Source organism: Pristis pectinata, chromosome 18 (genome assembly GCF_009764475.1).
Source record: "Pristis pectinata isolate sPriPec2 chromosome 18, sPriPec2.1.pri, whole genome shotgun sequence".
Classification (NCBI taxonomy): domain Eukaryota; kingdom Metazoa; phylum Chordata; class Chondrichthyes; order Rhinopristiformes; family Pristidae; genus Pristis; species Pristis pectinata.
In genome coordinates this window covers 13,494,577-13,513,267 of record NC_067422.1, presented here as the reverse complement: position 1 = coordinate 13,513,267, position 18,691 = coordinate 13,494,577, and the positions used below count along the sequence as shown (strand labels likewise).

At 42.0% G+C, this 18,691-nt stretch overlaps 1 long non-coding RNA gene across 1 annotated transcript in view; it reads left to right on the top strand.

Moving 5' to 3' along the window:
* Positions 1 to 17,749, top strand: part of LOC127580012 (uncharacterized) — a 216,010-nt gene extending 198,261 nt beyond the window's left edge. Inside the window, exons 3-4 of the long non-coding RNA XR_007957765.1 lie at positions 15,483 to 15,720; positions 15,875 to 17,749. This is a non-coding gene — a long non-coding RNA (uncharacterized LOC127580012). The remainder of the gene's footprint in view (positions 1 to 15,482; positions 15,721 to 15,874) is intronic.
* Positions 17,750 to 18,691: the final 942 nt, after the last annotated feature.

The window sequence follows — 18,691 nt, the reverse complement described above, 5'->3', positions numbered from 1 at the left end:
AATTTAGACCTGCAATGAGTGTCTCGACATGCAGATGTATTTTCATGTAGAAGCTGTTACTGGGTGAAGCAATGGCTGCGATGCAACCCCAAGCAGTGCAATGTTCTATCTATTCTATTGGGGTGGGATAATAAAAGATTAAAGGCACAACAGACCATTAAATGATGATTTGCAACTGCGATTTATCATGGTTGGTTTTACTGCACTAAGCTCTGTCACATGACTGGGGAGCTGTTGACCAACGTTGAATAAATTGCAGTCACTTTTGAATGCTTAAAAGTAATTTGCAAAGCATCAAAGGAAGCAAAGCACCTTAAGTATTTAAGGAATGTTTTCCCAAAAGGTGCAAGAGTCACTCCCTTGAAGTGGTCTTACTGTAAATACTTCCAGTGAGCTGACTGTGTTGTAGAAGCCATTTGTTTGTGAACATTGATTAAATATTAAACAGATCTGTGCCCACAGAAGGGAGTGGCTATTTTATTGATGAATCTGAGATCCTCTGATTCTTTTCATGAAGCAAAACCTGAGAGGAGAAATGCTGACAGGGGTGGTAGTGTTTTATTAGTTTGCCTAGTGAAGGTAAACACACACCACCTTTAGAGTCCTGCTCCTTCCATAAACAGCAGACCTCTCTGTGGTAGTGCAGCTTGTTTGGAGATTATTTTTTGACCTTCTGTTAATAAGGCCTTTTGAAGTGTCCCACTTATTGTGTTTATTGAGCCTGTAATATTTGAATGATGAATATCAACTCCTTACAGTCTGAAAGTTCAATGAATGTGACATATTGTAAACTGAATGCTTTACCCCATTACTGGGTTTGTTTCACTCATCCTGTATTTTACACATCATTTTATCTTTTAACAAGCCCAACAATATACAGCAACCAGCACAAAATGCTTCCTGTATGATTTCACATTGCAGGTTGTTCCTACGTAGTGTAGCGGTTCGCGTAACGCTTTACAGCGCCAGCGACCCGGGTTCAATTCCGGCTGCTATCTGTAAGGAGTTTGTACGTTCTCCCCATGTCTGCGTGGCTTTCCTCCGGGTGCTCCGGTTTCCTCCCACGTTCCAAAGACGTACGGGTTAGGAAGTTGTGGGCATGCTATGTTGGCGCCAGAAGCGTGGCGACACTTGCAGGCTGCCCCCCAGAAGACCCCATGCAAAAAAAATGCATTTCACTGTGTGTTTCAATGTACATATGACGAATAAAGAAATCTTATCTTATCTTACAGCCACCATCACTGGAACTCCCGGTTCCACAGGTGCATAGGGTAGTGAAGAAGGCCTTCGACATGCTTGCCTTCATAGGTCGAGGCATTTAGAACAAGTGCTGGGATGTAACGTTGCAGTTGTACAAAACATCAGTTAGGCCACACTTGAAACATTATGTACAATTCAGGTCGCCACACCACAGGAAGGATGTGGTCGCAATAGAAAGAGAGCAGAAGAGATTCACCAGGAAGTTGCCTGGAATAGAGGTCTGTACTTGTATTGAATAGGCTGGGTTTATAAAATTGTGAGGGGCGTAGATAGGGTAGGTAGTCAGATTCTATTCCCTAGGTGGGGGAGTCTAAAACTAGAGGGCATAGGTTTAAGGTGAGAGGGGAGAAACAGAAAGGAGATCTGAGGGGCAAGTTTTTCCACACGGAGGGTGGTGGTTAGATGAAGCAAACAGCAGAGGAAGAGGTAGAGGCAGATACAATTACAGCGTTTAAAAGGCATTTTGGACAGGTACGTGGATCGGAAAGGAGTAGAAGGATACAGGCCGATTGCTTGAATAGACGAGCTTGATGGTCATCTTGAGCCAGTTGGGCCAAAAGGGCCTGTTTGTGTGCTGTACAGCTCTATGACTCTTTGGCATTCCCATCAACTCTTCCCAGATTCTACCACTCACCTACACGCTAGGGGCAATTTAACTCACTAATCGGCATGGAGATGGGATGTAGGAGGAAACTGGAGAAACCCATGAGGACACGGAGAACATGCAAACAATCCCAGTGGTCAAGATTGAACCAGGGTCACTGGAATTGTGAATCAGCAGCCTTATCAGCTGCACGATTTTTCCTTCTCTCCAGCTGTTCTTGCACCGTATGGGTGCCTTTATCCCTCACATGCAACGTTTCAGCTTTGACTCTGCCTTTCACTCTCCCCACCCCTCGGGGGTGTTGGTGCACAGATCTTTGCTATTTTTATGTTAGCAGCAAGATTTGAAAGTCCAAGTAGTAATGGTTAATACAGCAAGAAGGAACGAATCAACCTGTCCTTAGCTTTCAGACCTAGGAGACTGAGCTTGCAGTTGCCCTGTAGTTGCAGGTCTGGTGTCTACAGTCTGGGTTCCAATCAAGGGCACCTAACATTGACACTGATTGGCTCCCTCTGCATCCATGCATGCTTGGAGCTCTTCCAAAATATTTAATTTTGCACCCTATTAAGTGACCGTGTTGCAATATGATTAATACTTCCAAAGAGTCACAATCTCTCTGTGATTAGTCGTACTCTAAGTCTCTGAGCAATGCTCTGATCTCCCCTCAACTCTCAATGTATATTGCAGTGTTAGATATGTTAACCCGTTGACTGTTTAGGTGACACCAGTCCACACCCTGTGCTTCATCCCTCCCTTTTGCTGCAGTGGCCCAACAGCACGTTGAATGAGTAAAAGCAATTGCTGACCAAGGCAGCAAGTATTAACTGGACAGTACTTGTGGCCTTACTGGCACTGCCCACACCAAGGAAACAAATTAAAAATAAAATAAATACTCTCTTTGTACTTCCGTGAGGAATATATGGTACTGGAACATAAAAACATTAACCACATTTCTATTCCACTGTTGGAGTGGGTTCTTGAATAGCTTGGTTGTCACAGTTTATTAAACTAGAAGGATGACCTGATTTGGTTTGGAAATTTTAATCAAGGATTTTTTGTTTACCACAATGAGGGAATTCCTTAGCAGCTAATTTTTGGCAGTCTTTCAGTGATGATAGATAATTAGTTTAGTACTTGCAACATGTGGTCAAGTGCACACAGATACATTTATGTTTGGGCCAGATAAATAGTTTGAAATATGCTGAAGAGATTACTGTTACAAAGACTGAACATTGTGATTCTCTGAAGCAAAAATTGATGAATCAATTTGTCATCTTTAAATAATCACAGGGAATCTCTTTGTGTGTGTGTGTGTGTGTGTGTGTGTGTGTGTGTGTGTGTGTGTGTGTGTGTGTGTGTGTGTGTGTGTGTGTGTGTGACTTATTTTGATTTGTAGGTGGCCTTTCACGAAAGGAGGCCTTTTAATCCTGTGACACCTTTGACTTTCACCTTGGTGCTCACCATTCAGGCAGGTTTAGTCATGTAGCACAGGATTAAGGCAGCTCTTGAACAGCACACACACGGTGGGACTTCTCCTCCAATACACAAAAGACTCAAATAAAAGGGCACAGGGGGAGGGAAGGAAGATTAAAAGGAGCAGTTTGTACTTGCTTGTGTGAATTACTCCCCATATTGCTTTTGTGCCTATGTCTCAAGCCACAGAAAGGCCTCGATCGTGTTGCACTGACCTCAGCAGGTAATGCATTGTTAAACAGCAAGGCAGAGTGGAAAGTACTTGTTTCAGCACTTTCTGAACTGAACATTATCTTGAATCTTGGGAAGAATTTGGCTACACTACACAGAAAATTCAGTCAACCATCATGGGCAGTTTTCTTCAAAACTACCTGCTTGGCAAAGGCACAGAACATCAAAATTACTTAAAGGGGCAGTATTCCATGGATATCAGCGTGTGGCCACATTTCTGGATGGAGTTGCCTCCTTCCTCAGCTCCATTTGCTTTTTTTCCGGGATTAGACTCTGTCCATTTTTCTCCAGTGTTCTTATATGGAGGGCCCACATTTCATTTAACTATCGGGTAGTCGTGAGAAGGCTTCATTATGGCCTGCTTGGGTCTGAGTGTCTGATTACAGCTTTTGGGGATCCTTAGAGGAGCTTCATTTGTTGGAGAAATGTGACATGTCACTCAGAGTAACACATTCTGAACAGTATGGATTTTGTCCAGAATGACAGAAGTTCCTAAACTTGTATTGTTGAAACCCACCTTGGAAGCTTTTGTCTTGGACAAGACAGTCTTGATGCAGGGTTTAAATTTGAAACATCATCAATTCCTCCCACAGATGCCGCTCGACCCGCTGAGTTCCTCCAGCAGATTATTTGTTGCTCCAGATTTCGGCATCTGCAGTCTCTTGTGTCTTCTTGGAGAAGTTTTAATATGCCTACCCTCCCTACCCCACCCCATCCCTTTCCAAAACTCCCCACCATCCACCCTCCACCGAACCCCCACCGCACCCCCCCCCCCCCAAGTCCTCACATATCCCACTTCCTGGAATTCTCTTATTATTAAAACTGAACAACAACTGTGCATTTTTATTATTGGCTCACCTCCCAAGTTCCCATTCTAACTTTCCCACACCACCCACTCTCCCACCTTGCACCCCCCTCTTCCCCCCCTCCCCCATTCCCCCACAGCTCCTGCCCTGCAGTTTGAAGATCCAGGAGGTAATACAAAGGCACAGACTTTTAATTTGAAAGCTGAATTTGCTTTCATCTTTTATTGTAATTTGGTATAACTGACTCACATTCTGGCTCAGTCAATAAACAAACTTCTGCAACTCATTATTGATTTATCCTCCATTTCCATTGGAAGGAAAGCTGAAGGAGAACTTCACTGCAGATTTTGATCAGCATACAAATGACTTATTGGCTGGCAATGTACCAAGGCTGAGAACGGTGGTCAGGAGTAACCCATTGTCGATCTATCCACCTTCCGACTGAGAGATAAAACTCCCAGATGATGAAGATGGGAAACACAAGATTTTTCTTAAAGGAAAGCAATCCAAACATGTATCTATATTTTTGGCAGGTGCCGAGCAACTGTGTTGAATTTCTTCAAGTACATGCTATGTTGATCTGAGTGATTTTGAATTGAGACCACAGTTTACAAGCATAATTGCACAGGTGGCTTTAGATAATTTTCTCATTTGTGATGCCGTACAAGAAGTTCTCATTCATGGTTAGTTAATGAGTAATTTAGGTATCACACATTCAATAACCCATATAATTCATAACCATTTTTTAATTGTATTGAATGAATCAGTTTTTGTAAGCTCCGTTTGTTGCAGTTTTCTTTCCCTCAGAACCGAAGTACGTAGTGGAAATGAGGACACATGGGCCAGTTGTGTAACCTATGACCTATGCAGGATATGAGATTGCATCTGGAACACTGTGTAATGCTGGTTATTAGCACAAATATCCTGCATGAATATGGATTAATGCATTGTATTTAATTCAAGTTTTGCTACGCATCTCAAACTAAGTAGTTTCTGTACTCTAAATGAAGGTTCCTGTAATTTGTACTGCAGCTTGTGACTTTGTATCATATGGCTTCCATTTGATTGCTGAGAAGCTCTCTCAGACCTTTCTCTTCCCCTGTGGGATCAGTAAACTCCATCTGTTTCAGTCTGCAACCCCGTCCACCAGCTCACCCCCTACCACCCCCCCCCCCCATCCCTGAAGCTAATGTCCCCTCAGCTTTTGGTGTGGTCCTGCTTGATACTTTGCAGATTAGGTCCAGATAGATTTTGATGTGCAGTTTGTTTTTACAGCTTACTAGTTTTCAACTCATTTTGCAGGTGTGCCGTGGCATGAGTTTTTCAAAGCCGTCGGGGAGATCAGCTCCTTATTTGCACACACGGTATTGAAAAATAAACTCTGTGGCTGTTATTCCAGCACCAAGTTGAGGTTATTATCATGTTGTCAACTTTCTTGAAGCCGATTTACATCATTGTCACGTGAAGGGAATGCGCTGATATTTCTCCTTTAGTCAACTTGTGTCATATATATTGTTGTATGACCAATTGCTTCTAGCCCTGTTATCAGAAACTAAACTGCAGCATTTTAACAGAGCACTTTTATATCCATGCATGGCTCCGTGAGCATATACATTTCAGAACCAAAAATGTCTTGTTTTGCATTGATGTGAAAACAGTTTTCGTGAATTGGTCACATGACAGCTTTTTAGTGTTGCATTGATATTCTCCTTGCTGAAGTATTCGTAACAGATGTTCACTGAAATTTTGCTTTGTGTATTTTTTTTACAAATGACAAAATAATGCACTCTAAACAAGTTGTAATTCCAATGGTTGACACTTATACCTTGCATACTTTGGTAAAATCCTATACCATCGGTTCAGTTGTCAGAGTGGTGTAGGCAGAGCTAGTGGTATTGTTATAAACTTAGATACTGCAGAAGGTGAAGCTCCTTTTTGGGATATATTATTCCATGCTGCAGACAGGATATTCATGCCAAATAGCCAGCAATCACCCAGCATGCTGGACTCTGGCTCATATCCTGCATAGGTTAAAGGTCACACATGTCAACTCTGTGACCTCATGCCAGCCACTGCCCTCGCAAGAGGATATATTTTCCTAATATTCATTTCAGAGCTGGATAAAGCAAATACAAAATATTCAAGCCTAACGAAAGGAATACAAATAATGCTCTCAGCTTATTTTCTGTGTTGCATAACCTCAGACCCGTATCTCTGTTTGCCTCGAGGTTTGATTACAGCAAGCTAATTCATGGATTGCTTAATGGCAGAAAACATGAGCTAAAAAATAAATTGATTTGTCCCTCTTGAACCCTCTGTGCCTTTAGAATTTCATTGGCTTACAAACACAGTTTAAGTAAATTGACACAGTTTGGATTTACCTTTTAAAAGCCAAAAATCTGGTTTGAAAAATGTAACTCAGGGGCTACATTGCTGCTGCATAAACAGCCAACTGGGTGGTGTCCAGGATGGCAGTACACTTGGATCAAGCTCATCGTGATGTTTTTTCCCTCTCTCTTATACGTTGTACTGGACATACTGGATAATGCAATGGATGGGAACATTATCATTACACCTGGAATTCAAGTCCAACCCCAACTAATGTCATAAAAATTTCCTCTCCTGAAGCTGCAAGAGGTCTAATTGAAATTAGCTAAGAGATTTCAGCTCTGCTGTTATTGGGCACTTGTCCACAGAAGAAAAAATGAACTCAGTTTGGCGTCATCTGGAACTCAATTGGAGGCCTCGCATGGGCTTTCATGATTGTTCATTTAGGAAATGTCCCAGTGAAGTATTTGAGAGCGCTTGCAGGTTGAGGTTCAGCTGTAATAAAAATGAGGCAGTTGATAGCTTATGACAGGTAATCTCATCGGGTTTGATCTCAGCAGCCATTTCTCTGTGAATCAGAGTACATCTTTTCCTGCCCAATATCTCTGGAAATGTCATTTGGTCAAGGAGAAAAACATTTGCCTGGAATATATGGCACCTTCGGTAGACAGGTGAATATAAACTCTTTATCACATGAATCAGAATCAGGTTTATTATCACTGACATATGTTGTGAAATTTGTTGTTTTGTGGCAGCTGTACAGTGCAAGACATAAAGACATAAAAATTACTATAGTTACAAAAATAAATAAATAGTGCAAAAGAGGAATAAGGAGGTAGTGTTCATGGACTGTTCAGAAATCTGATGGCGGAGGGGAGGAAGCTGTTCCTGAAATGTTGATTGTGGGCCTTCAGGCTCCTGTACCCCCTCATCGCCATCTGAGATTCTGCCAACTACAGTGGTGTCATTGGTGAATTTATAGATGGCATTTGAGCTGTGCCTCGCCATACAGTCATGAGTGTAGAGAGAGAGTAGAGCAGTGGGCTAAACTGGCATCCTTGAGGTGCGTCTGTGTTGATTGTCAGCGAGGAGGAGATGTTACTACTGATCTGCACTGACTGTGGTCTCCCGATAAGGAAGTTGAGGATCCAGTTGCAGAGGGAGGTATAGAGGCCCAGGTTTTGAAGCTTGGTGATTAGTATTGAGAGTTTAAAACAAAGGACATGTAAGCATATGGGAACAAGAGACCATTGTGCCCTTCAGTTTTTGTCTGCTATGGAACAAAATTATGGTTGATCTCGCACAACACAATATCCCTAGCTTTTCCCTACGTTTCTTTATACCTTTTGATAGTCTACAAACTATTAATCTCAGATTTCAAATTAGCAACTGACCTAGCATCAATTGCCATTTGTAGGAGAGAGTTTGCAAAGTTCTACCAAGCTGTGCATGAAGAAGTGTTTCCTAACCACTCTTAGCAGACTGGCTTCCAAGAGTTGAGCTCTCCCTTACTCACCAGCAGAAATGGTTTCAATCTGTTCCCTCAGCTTCTATTAACAAGTTGGCCCAGAAACTCTCAAGATTTTTATTGCAAAACTGATATCTCAATGGGATCAACTACTTACTGTGTCTACTCTGAAGCTGGCTATTTTGCTCTCAGTGCCAATACAGATGTACCGAGACACAGGCAGTGACCTCGAAAGCTTTGCAGTCACGACTGGATGCTACTTCCACTAAATTTATTGCTGTATGCCTGGCCGTAGATGCCATAGGCCACTTGTGAAGAGGCAGGCCTTCGGTATGAATGACAGAAAATCCTGGAAACACCTTGCAGGTCGGGCAGAATCTGTGGATGTAGAAACGCATAAAGTTTCAGGTCAAAAGCCCTTCCTCAGAAGCTCTTATCCATTTCTGACAACCTGAAGCATGAACTCTCTTTTGTCTTTCCACAGATGCTGCCTGACCTGCTGAGTGTTCCCAGCACTTCCTGTTTTAATTTCCAGCATCTGCAGCTTTTTTTAATGTCCATTTAATGTACGAATGAGAGTCCTGCTTTGGTCACAGTTAAATGGGACTTACCTGAGCAGTTTGTAAACAAAAAAGCATCTGGCACTAAGAACCAGCTGCTGTTGGTACCACTTGAGCTCGAAACTTACCCCTGGGTGTGGGCTTCCGTCAGGCCACCCTCATCCTCTTCCCCCACACCCCACCTCCCCGACCACTTGTGATCCTGATGATTGTGCCTTGGATGCAGTAGAAACCTGCAGCAATGCATCGTTGAACAATGCAAGCAGTAACCTGTCATGCAACACATGCTTAGATAGACCAGTAAATAAACACCTGCCAGTACAAACTGGTACAGTTACAGTAACGGAGACCTTTAATTATTTTCCTGGAATTGTCAAAACAAGAAGTTTGTCCTTCTGAAGCAAGCTGTCAACATAACATTGATCCTCAAAGCACAGGCATTCACTTCTTTTGCAGTTAATTTCTACTACAGTGAATGCCTAACTTGATTTCATTGTTCCTCTGTCTGCAAAAACCAGCTGGAGGGACAATGAAATGGAGCAGTAAATATTCCCATTCCTTTCCCACCCCAATCCAGCTGATATGTGATTTTAAAATGGTGATACATAATTTGACATGATTTGCTATTTTAACCCAAATTTAGAACAAAATTAAACAAGAAGTGAATATCACCACTGGCTACCAAGATACAGCAAACCCTGAGACTGACACAGGGACAGGCCCTTCAGCCCACAATGCTGTGCCAAACCAATTACATTAGGAATTAAATGCCCAACTAAACTAATCCCTTCTGCCGACACAATGTCCATATCCTACCATTTCCCTCACATTCCTGAGCCTACCTAAGAGCTTCTTCAACGCCCCTATCATCTCTGCCTCCACCACCACCCCAGGCAGCGCATTCCAGGCACCCACCACTCTCTGTGTAAAAACAAAATTTGTCCTGCACATCACCTTTGAACTTTCCCACTCTCAGCTTGAATGCATGCCCCCTGGTATTAGACATTTCAACCCTGGGGAAAAGATACTGGCTGTCGACTCCATCTATGCCTCTCATCATCTTATAAACCTCTGTCAGATCTTCCTTCAGCCTCCGCTGCTCCAGAGAAAACAACCCAAGTTTGTCCAACATATCTTCATAGCACATGCCCTCTAATCCAGGCAGCATCCTGGTAAACCTATACTGCACTGTCTCCAAAGCCTCGACATCCTTCCCACAATAGGGCGACCAGAACTGAATGCAATACTCCAGATGCAGCCGAACTAAAGTTTTATAAAGCTGCTTCATAACTTCCTGACTCTTGAACTCAATGCCTCAACTAATGAAGGCAAGCATGTCATAATGCCCCCTTTCCCGCCCTATCAACCTGTGTAGCCACTTTCAGGGAGCTATGAACTTGGACCCCAAGATCCCTCTGCTCATCAACACTGTTAAGGGTCTTGCCATTAACAGTGTACTGTCTCTTCACATTTGATCTCCCAAGGTGGAACACTTCACATTTGGCTGGGTTGAACTCCAACTGCCATTTCTCCGCCCATATCTGCAACTGATCTATATCCCGCTGGATCCTTTGCCAGTCTTCTACGCTATCCACAACACCAACAATCTTCGTGTCATCTGCAAATTTACTAACCCACCCATGTACATTTTCATCCAGGTCATTTATATACATCACAAACAGCAGAGGTCCCAGTACGGATCCCTGAGGAATGCCACTAGTCACAGACATCCAGCTAGAATAAGTCCCATCGACCACTACCCTCTGTCTTCTACGGGCAAGCCAGTTCTGAATCCAAACGGCCAACTCACCTTGGATCCCATGCATCTTAATCTTCTGGATGAGCCTCCCATGAGGGACCTTGTCAGTTTTAGATAAATCTATGTAGATAACATCCAAAGCTCTACCTTTATCAATCACGCTTGTCACCTCATCAAAAAACTCAATCAAGTTAGTAAGGCACGACTTGCCCTGCACAAAGCCATGCTGACTGTCCCTAATTTGGCCATGGTTTTCCAAATGCTCATAAATCCTATCCTTACGTATCCTCCCCAGTGACTTCCCTGCCACTGATGTGAGACTCACCGGTCTATGGTTACCAGGATTATCCCTGTTTCCCTTCTTGAATAATAGAACAACTTTAGCTACTCGCCAGTCCTCAGGGACCTCACCTGTGGTTAGAGAGGACATGAAGATATTGGTCAAGGCCCCAACAATCTTCTCACTTGCCTCTCTCAATAACCTGGGGTATATCTCATCAGGCTCTGGGGACTTATCCGCCTTAATGCTCTTTAAGAGACCCGACACTACCTCCTCCTTTGGCTCAAAATGCCCGAGCATATTAACATGCTCCACACTGATCTACCTGTCCTCCACGTGCTTCTCCTTGTTAAATACTGATGCAAAGGACTCATTAAGGACCTTGCCCATGTCCTCCGCTTCTAAGCACATGTTCCCTCCTTTATCCTTGAGTGGTCCTACCCTCTCCCTAGTTATCCTCTTGCTCTTGATGTATGTGTAGAATGCCTTGGGATTCTCTTTAATCCTACTTGCCAAGGACTTTTTGGGGCCCCTCCTGGCTTTCCTAATTCCCTTCTTGAGTTCCTTTCTGGCTTCTTTATAATCCTCAAGTGCTCTGTTTGATCCTAGTTTCCTAAGCCTTACATACTTTTCCTTTTTCTTCTTAACTAAATTCACCACCTCTCTCAACATCCAAGGTTCTCTTACCCTGCCATTCTTGAGCTTCCTTCTTACTGGAACATACCTGTCCTGTACTATGTGCAGTTGGTCTTTAAACACCCTCCACATGCCAGATGTGGACCTGCCCAAAAACAGCTGTCGCAATTAATTCTCCCTAGTTCCTGCCTGATGCTCTGTAACTTGCCCTGGTGATTCAAGTGTTTATCTCGATGCTTCTTTAATGTCATGAGATTACCTGGTACCTGCCTCATTGCCTCTTCAGACAGGACACTCCAGACTCCAACCACCCTCTATGTGGAAAAAATAATCCCCCTCTCATCCCTTCTAAACCTCCTACCTCTCACCTTTAACCTGTGTCCTCTTGTCTTAGACACCATGGGAAAAAGATCTTTACTATCTACCTTATCTAACGCCTTTTAACTTTGTATGCTTCTATTAAGTTACTCATTATCCTGGTCCACTTCAGGGAAAACAAACCCTGCCGAACTAGTCTCTACTTATGACTGTAATATTCCAGTCCAGACAACATCCTGGTGTATCTCCTCTGCACCCTTTTCATCACCTTCTCTCAACTGGTAACCTTCTCTTTACTCTGGGAACTATTTCTCTGGATTCCTGATGATGGCCTACTGGTGTTCAGTCATTAGCAACCAAGCATCCAGTTGACAGGAGCTATTCTGGATGGCTGGTGAGCTAGTGGTATGTCAATGAAAGCTGACCATTTCTGGTAATTTACTTTTGGTAAGAGGTCACTGCAATTCACATTCTTGCATGTGGTATGCCCAGTCCGTTAACTGATCTTAAAATAAAATGGCAATAGGATTGGACATCAGAAATGCTCTCCACAGAATGGACAGAGGCTTAACTTGTATCATTCACGGCAAAATTGACAGGGAAAAAAATAGAAAATGTTATCAGGAAAGCAAACTCAAAAGTTGTGCAATCAGTGGGGAGGATGTTTCTATTAGTAGGAGAGTCTAGGATCCAAGGGCACAGCCTCAGAATAAGGGGACGTCCCTTTAGAACTAAGCTGTGGTGGAAATTCTTCGGCCACAGGGCGGTGAATTTCACAGATTCATTGTCACGGAGGGCTGTGGAAGCCAAGTCATTGGGTGTACTTAAGGCAGAGATTGCTAGGTTCTTGATTGGTAAGGGGGTTAAGGGTTATGAGGAGAAGGTGGGAGAATGGGGTTGAGGAGGAAAAAAAAATCAGCCACGATTGAATGGCAAAGCAGACGATGGGCTGAATGGCTTAATTCTGCTCCTATATCTTATGGTCAGCCAGTAAAGTTTGGAACTGATTTTTTGTAGGTAGAATTTCTCAATAGTTTGTGGATAGAATCAGAAGCCTAGAATAGGCCATTTGGCCCAACTCATCCATGCTGACCAATGGGCACCTTTCCGTTATAACCCCATCCCCCAGCAGGTGGTCCATTGCCCTCTATGCCTAAGCAATTCAATATTCATTCGGACACTTCTTAAGTGCTGTTATGTGCAGGATATGTGCCTGCACTTAATTATAGGAATGAATCGGCTCAGTTGACTTGACCCTTACTTCACACTACATCTTGTCCTTTTGATGGGAATATCATGCTCTTCTACAATCAAAACTTTTTTTTAATTGTGATAATTCCTCATTTAAAGACTCAAAATACTGGCCATAGATTGGTGTGTTATTGGAGAAGGAGCATTCTGTCAGTGTACACGAAAGTAACGTACGGGATCAAAAAAGTGGGAAGTAGCTGGAACACCAAGGCTTTACAGGGGAATGGAACAAGTTGGGGAGTTGAGGGTTGTTTCTCTCCAGCAACTGGATATTAAATCCCTTGCTACAGGACGACTTACGACTGTCTTGAATATCGCACTGCCATCCTCGCTGAGCTGAGGTTCAAACCATGAGGGGTGAAATCCTTTTAATCTAATTTTGGGTCTCTGAGATGTTCAGAAAGTAGGCTGTACAAGTGCCTTCTGTTTGATGGAAACAGCTGCAAAGAAATGAAAACACAGGTTTGAAAAGAACAGGATGGATCACAATTTGTCGTTGAGGCCAACAGGGCAGGGAGGTGGATGAGTGTATTTTCTTGTACCTGTTGCGGTGCTGGAGACTAGTGCAGCCCATTACAGTCATTAGAAGATTAAAAGTGAAGAATAGTTTGAGGGGCACACTCACAGGCCGTGGATTTTCTACAGCCACATTATCCAACACAGTAGTGCAAACTGAAACAGATTGATTGTTCTGATGAGCATTGAACGGGGTCTAAGTATCTTGATTTGTTGTGACCCGGAAAGGTTAAAGGGCAGGAGTTCCTGAGAATGTGCCTGAAGGACTAAACTCCACTGGGGAAGGGGCAACAGCTTTGATTTTTTTAAGAAAAGGTAAATTGTTCTGAAATCATTTACTGTTAACTTGTTCAGATGCACTTTACAGTTCTTAAAAACAGGCCAGTTATTGGTTAGACTTCCAGATGTTTTATTTTGTCTCTTGAGGGAAAGCATTTTTAGGATGTTTTGGGTGCCAGGTATAAACTTCTTGCGATGCTCTGCCACTCCCCTGCGCATCCCTACCCCACACCAGCACCATTGCCAGTAAATTGATTCCAGTGCACCAATGTAATCTGTGAATCATTTCAATGAAGAACAAGTAACCTGGAGTAGAGAGTTTGATTCAAACATACCATTAAATAAATGATGAACTAAACATCTGAAACCCCAGTAACTTATCCAGTTGGCTGTTAATTCTGCATTTGATGTTAACAAGGTACTAAATGAAAACTTATGGTATCTTCCTCAACTGGTTGGAAGTGAGATTGTTAAATGTGTAAGCTATTGAGAAGTAACTTTCAGGATGGTTAGGACTTGGTTTATGCTAGTTTGATATGCCTGACTCATAGATTTGTAGAGTAATATAGCATGGAAACAGGCCCTTCAGCCCAACTTCTGCCTATCCCCTTTAGCTCGTCCCATTTGACTGCATTTGCCCATACCCCTCTAAACCTTTTCAGTCCATGTGCCTGTCCAAATGTCTTTTAAATGTTATTATTGTACCTGCCTCAACTACTTTCTCTGGCAGCTTGTTCCATATATGCACCACCCTCTGTGTGAAGAAGTTGCCCCTCTCGTCCCTTTTAAATCTTTCCACTCTCACCTTAAAGCTACGCCCTCCAGTTTTTTGTTCCCTTTCCCTGACTCAATAATCATTAATGACGTGAGGGGAGGACGATGCTTGCAGTGACTAAAACTAGGTATCTTGGATGTACAAATTTACATCATTGAGATGCTTGCTTGGATGAAAATGGAGCAGTGCCCATTGCTTTAAGAAGTAAATTGGTGTTGCATGTCAGCTGGTCTAAAAGCATTGGTTTTATTGGCTTAATTGTTGTCCAGCCCATTATCTCCCTCTTCCACCCTTCGCACAACCATCCTCAACTCGCCCCTCTCGGATCCCTAGAACCCCACCTCCCCACCTATCAGCCCCATGCTCCTCACACTCCTCCACTCCCCCATTTTCCATACTTTCCCACTCAAATTGCCCACTCACGAAGTATCCAACGAAGGCTTTGGTTGCAGCAGAGTCAGGATCTTCTGTCAAGCTGTACGGCACACTTTTGATGGCTAGTCAGCACAGAAGCTTCAGGGCCCTTGGTTTATTTTGTGAGCAGTTTCGTTGGATCCTCTGTTTTAAAATTAGAACAGCCATGTGGGATTGCTTATTAAGCAGCTCAAGGAGCTCCATTGTGTCTTATGCTGTGTCATATCTCATTGCACACAAGTATATATATTATTTTGGAAGGGCTGTGCTAGGAAAAGTTTGGTTAGGCATCTTTCGTTTAACTGACAGTATACTCATCCAAATTTATTATGCCAGTTCCATTAGAAATCAATAAAAGACAGATGGTGAACTGTGGAGTCTTGTTTGCCAAATAGGTCCATAAAAATGCAATATTGCAGAAAACTCCAGGATAGGATTATTCATTAATTTAAGTAGCAAATCCAGTATTGAACTGTTCCAACCAGGTAATGGCTAAATTGCATCTCTGATCTGTTAATTGACAGAAAGGGCACCACAGAAGGCCACAGCGTTAGGCAATCAGTGAAGCTGCTAAGCAAGGACCAAGTTGGGCTTGGCTTCGATGGACCCCACAGTCACAGCTCGTACATGAAGACGGTGCCCTTGGTTGAGGCACCGGAGGGCTGCCAGCATTCGTACGAGAACCTTCCAGCATGAGTCGATGCCTTCAGCTCCACCGGGGGAAAAAAATTGGAAAGGAACAGTATTCCAGATCTGCATGAGGTCTAAACCAATTTTATGAATAACATTTTATTTAAGTTTAGGGGCCTTGGCCAGGTAGGCCAAGAAAAAGCTTTGATATTTTTATATATGTAGACTTTATCTTACAGTTATGTAAGAAACTGACTTACATATTGATCTTTCTTTTTTGCACTAGTTATTCTACATGCAACCACTCCTACCAGGTCATCAAAAGATTGCTACTGCTCAATAGTAGAGGAGTAATAAGCTGTCAAATGTGACATCGTGGGCAACATCCGCTTAATATTGAAGGCTGAAACTCAATCTTCACTCCAGAATATCCCAAACGGACACCATAACAATGTCAAAAAACCATTTCAACACCTTCTCATTTTGACCTCCACCTGCACAGTTTCATAAATGCTTGAGCTTAACTCTGCAACGGACACCATTTCCAACACAGTTCAGAAAATAAGCTGCAAAAGAACAAAGTTGCTGGGAATATGCAAGAGGATGTCAGATGAACGAAACCTAAATAGATCTCTGTGAAGGATTTTTTGAATGGATGCCAACAATTCCGAATTTCCTTTCTTTTTCAATGTTTCAATGCTAAGATCACTAGCCGTAAATTCTGTATGGAAGTTATTTGTGTCAATGAAACTTAAATCTGAAGTGCTTTGTTTTTTAAATAAATGTGATCTATTTATGAGCATAGCAAGTACATTGAATTATAAACTCCAAATGATTTTGGAAAATCCATTTGGAGCTTTGTGATGAGGGTTTCATTATCTTTTTACATTTTGTGTATTTAGGTTCTTGTGAGAAGTCTTTTCAAAAATGACCCATCTAATGAAGGGAATATGTATTTGTGTACTCTTTCTATTTTCTTATAATAACTTCTCAAGAATGCATAAATTATGTTCATTTTGTTTGTAAGCAGATAATTTCATTGTAACCTGTTCTTCAGTTTAAAGTCATAAAGTCGTATGTCATAGAAACAGGTTCTTTCATCCATCAAGTCTCTGCCAACCATCAAGCATCCATTTATATTAATCACATTTTATCTCTCCACATTGCCATCAGCAGATTCTACCACCCACCTGCACACTAGGGGCAAGTGACAGTGACGAATTAACCTCCCATCCTGCGTTTCTTTGGGATATGGGAGGAAACTGGAGCTCCCAGGGGAACCCCACACATCCACAGGGAGAATTTGCAAACTCTGCATACATAGCATCAGAGATGAGGGTTGAACCCAACTTGCTGGAGCTGTGAAGTGGAACCACTATGCCACCCAACATAAAGTCTATGATTTTGAAACTTCCTACTTTAGACAGTAAATGTGTTTAATTAAGAACATCCAACTGCTGTAGAAAATTGCCTGCTTTATGATAATATTAGCAAATATACAAATGCTGAATCAAACTTCTTCAAAGATTCTTATGTACAATTATTTAATAGAACTAGTGTTCTATTGTAGGTAAGAGAACAACCCATGAGTTACTTCATCTAAATAGTTTCGGTCCAGGATACACTGCATTAAAGTTCGGGAGACCAGTAAACTTTTTATTTATTCATTGTATCTAAGTTATTCCATATTTAGAAATTAATATTGCAAAGTAGAATACTTCAGCCCATCAGATGAAGGGAACTTCATTGAATGATGTAAAAATCTGGAAAAGTGAGATGAATTGCTCCCAATAAACTTTAATTAAAGACAAAGTTTATCTCTATACATAAAGACATATGAATCTTTCAGTACGAATGTTAGTCCATCTTCAATGTCCATGGTGTGATCAGTTAATTATATAACAGATTTTATAATATATGCATATGCATCAGTTTGAAACACTCAAGAATTTTAAAACCGTTTCAGAAAGGTTTTCACTTGGCCTTCACTGTAACTACACCTGGCTGTACATATTTTCTTTTATTCAACTCTAGAAATAATTTTGTTTGCTCCTTATTAAGATGTGCATACCAATAGAATAATTTACTGTATACCTTTCATTTTTATTATGATTACTGCAACAATGTGATACAAATTATAACTTTGTGTAATAAACACTTTAAGAAAATCTTCTTCACGGGTTTCCTCTTAATTCATAGTTAATCTTCAAAAAGACAGACTTGAGAATTGCATAACCATAAGAGTCATACAGCATGGTGTCAGGCCCTTTGATCTACCGCTGACCACTAAGCACCCATTTACAATAATCCCACTCCATTGTCCCCACATTTCTATCATGTTTAACATTATAGGACCAATATTTATCTGTGAATGAAACCGTCCTGCTAATCACAAGGAAAGCATCTTGGCCTTGTTGCCACAGCAATGAATCAAGTAGAGGTTAGATGTTGCCATAGGGAGATGGAAATAAGAAAGTAGAGTTATCTAGGTTGTTGTTTTGAATGATTCCATGCCTCTGCTTCAAGAGTGTCATTAGCTGCACGGTATCTCCCTCCCCTATCTGCATTGACAGCCCTTCCAGAAATGTTGAGTGAGTTTGAAAGAACCACTTCTGGTACATTAATAAAGGTGAACGTATTGGCAATGCATTGAATTGGAGTGAAAATTTCTAAAGCTGGAGGAACGCCAACAATCCTTTAATGATTTGTGACTTTTGAATATCTCCTTTGGCTGTGCAGAGAGGTGTATGCCTTGGCTGGGTGAGTGCATTGTGGCTTCTGAGTCAGAGGGTCATGATTTCAAACTTCACTTGAGAGTAAAGCACATAACGTAGACTGACATTTCAGTACAGTAGTGAGAGAACTGCTATGTTGGAGGCCCCATCTGCTCTCTTGGGTGGACAGAAAACTCCAATAGCACAGCTTTGAAGAGTAGGGGGTTCTAATGTTGGCCAAGATTTATTCTTGAACTGAAGCCATTGGAAAAAAAAAGAATCATCTGGTCAGTTATTCAGTTGTTGCTCCTGGAATTTTGTTGTCAGTTTGGGGCTGTACTTGCCAACTTTGCAACAGTGACAATGGTTCTAGAGTAGTTAATTTGCTG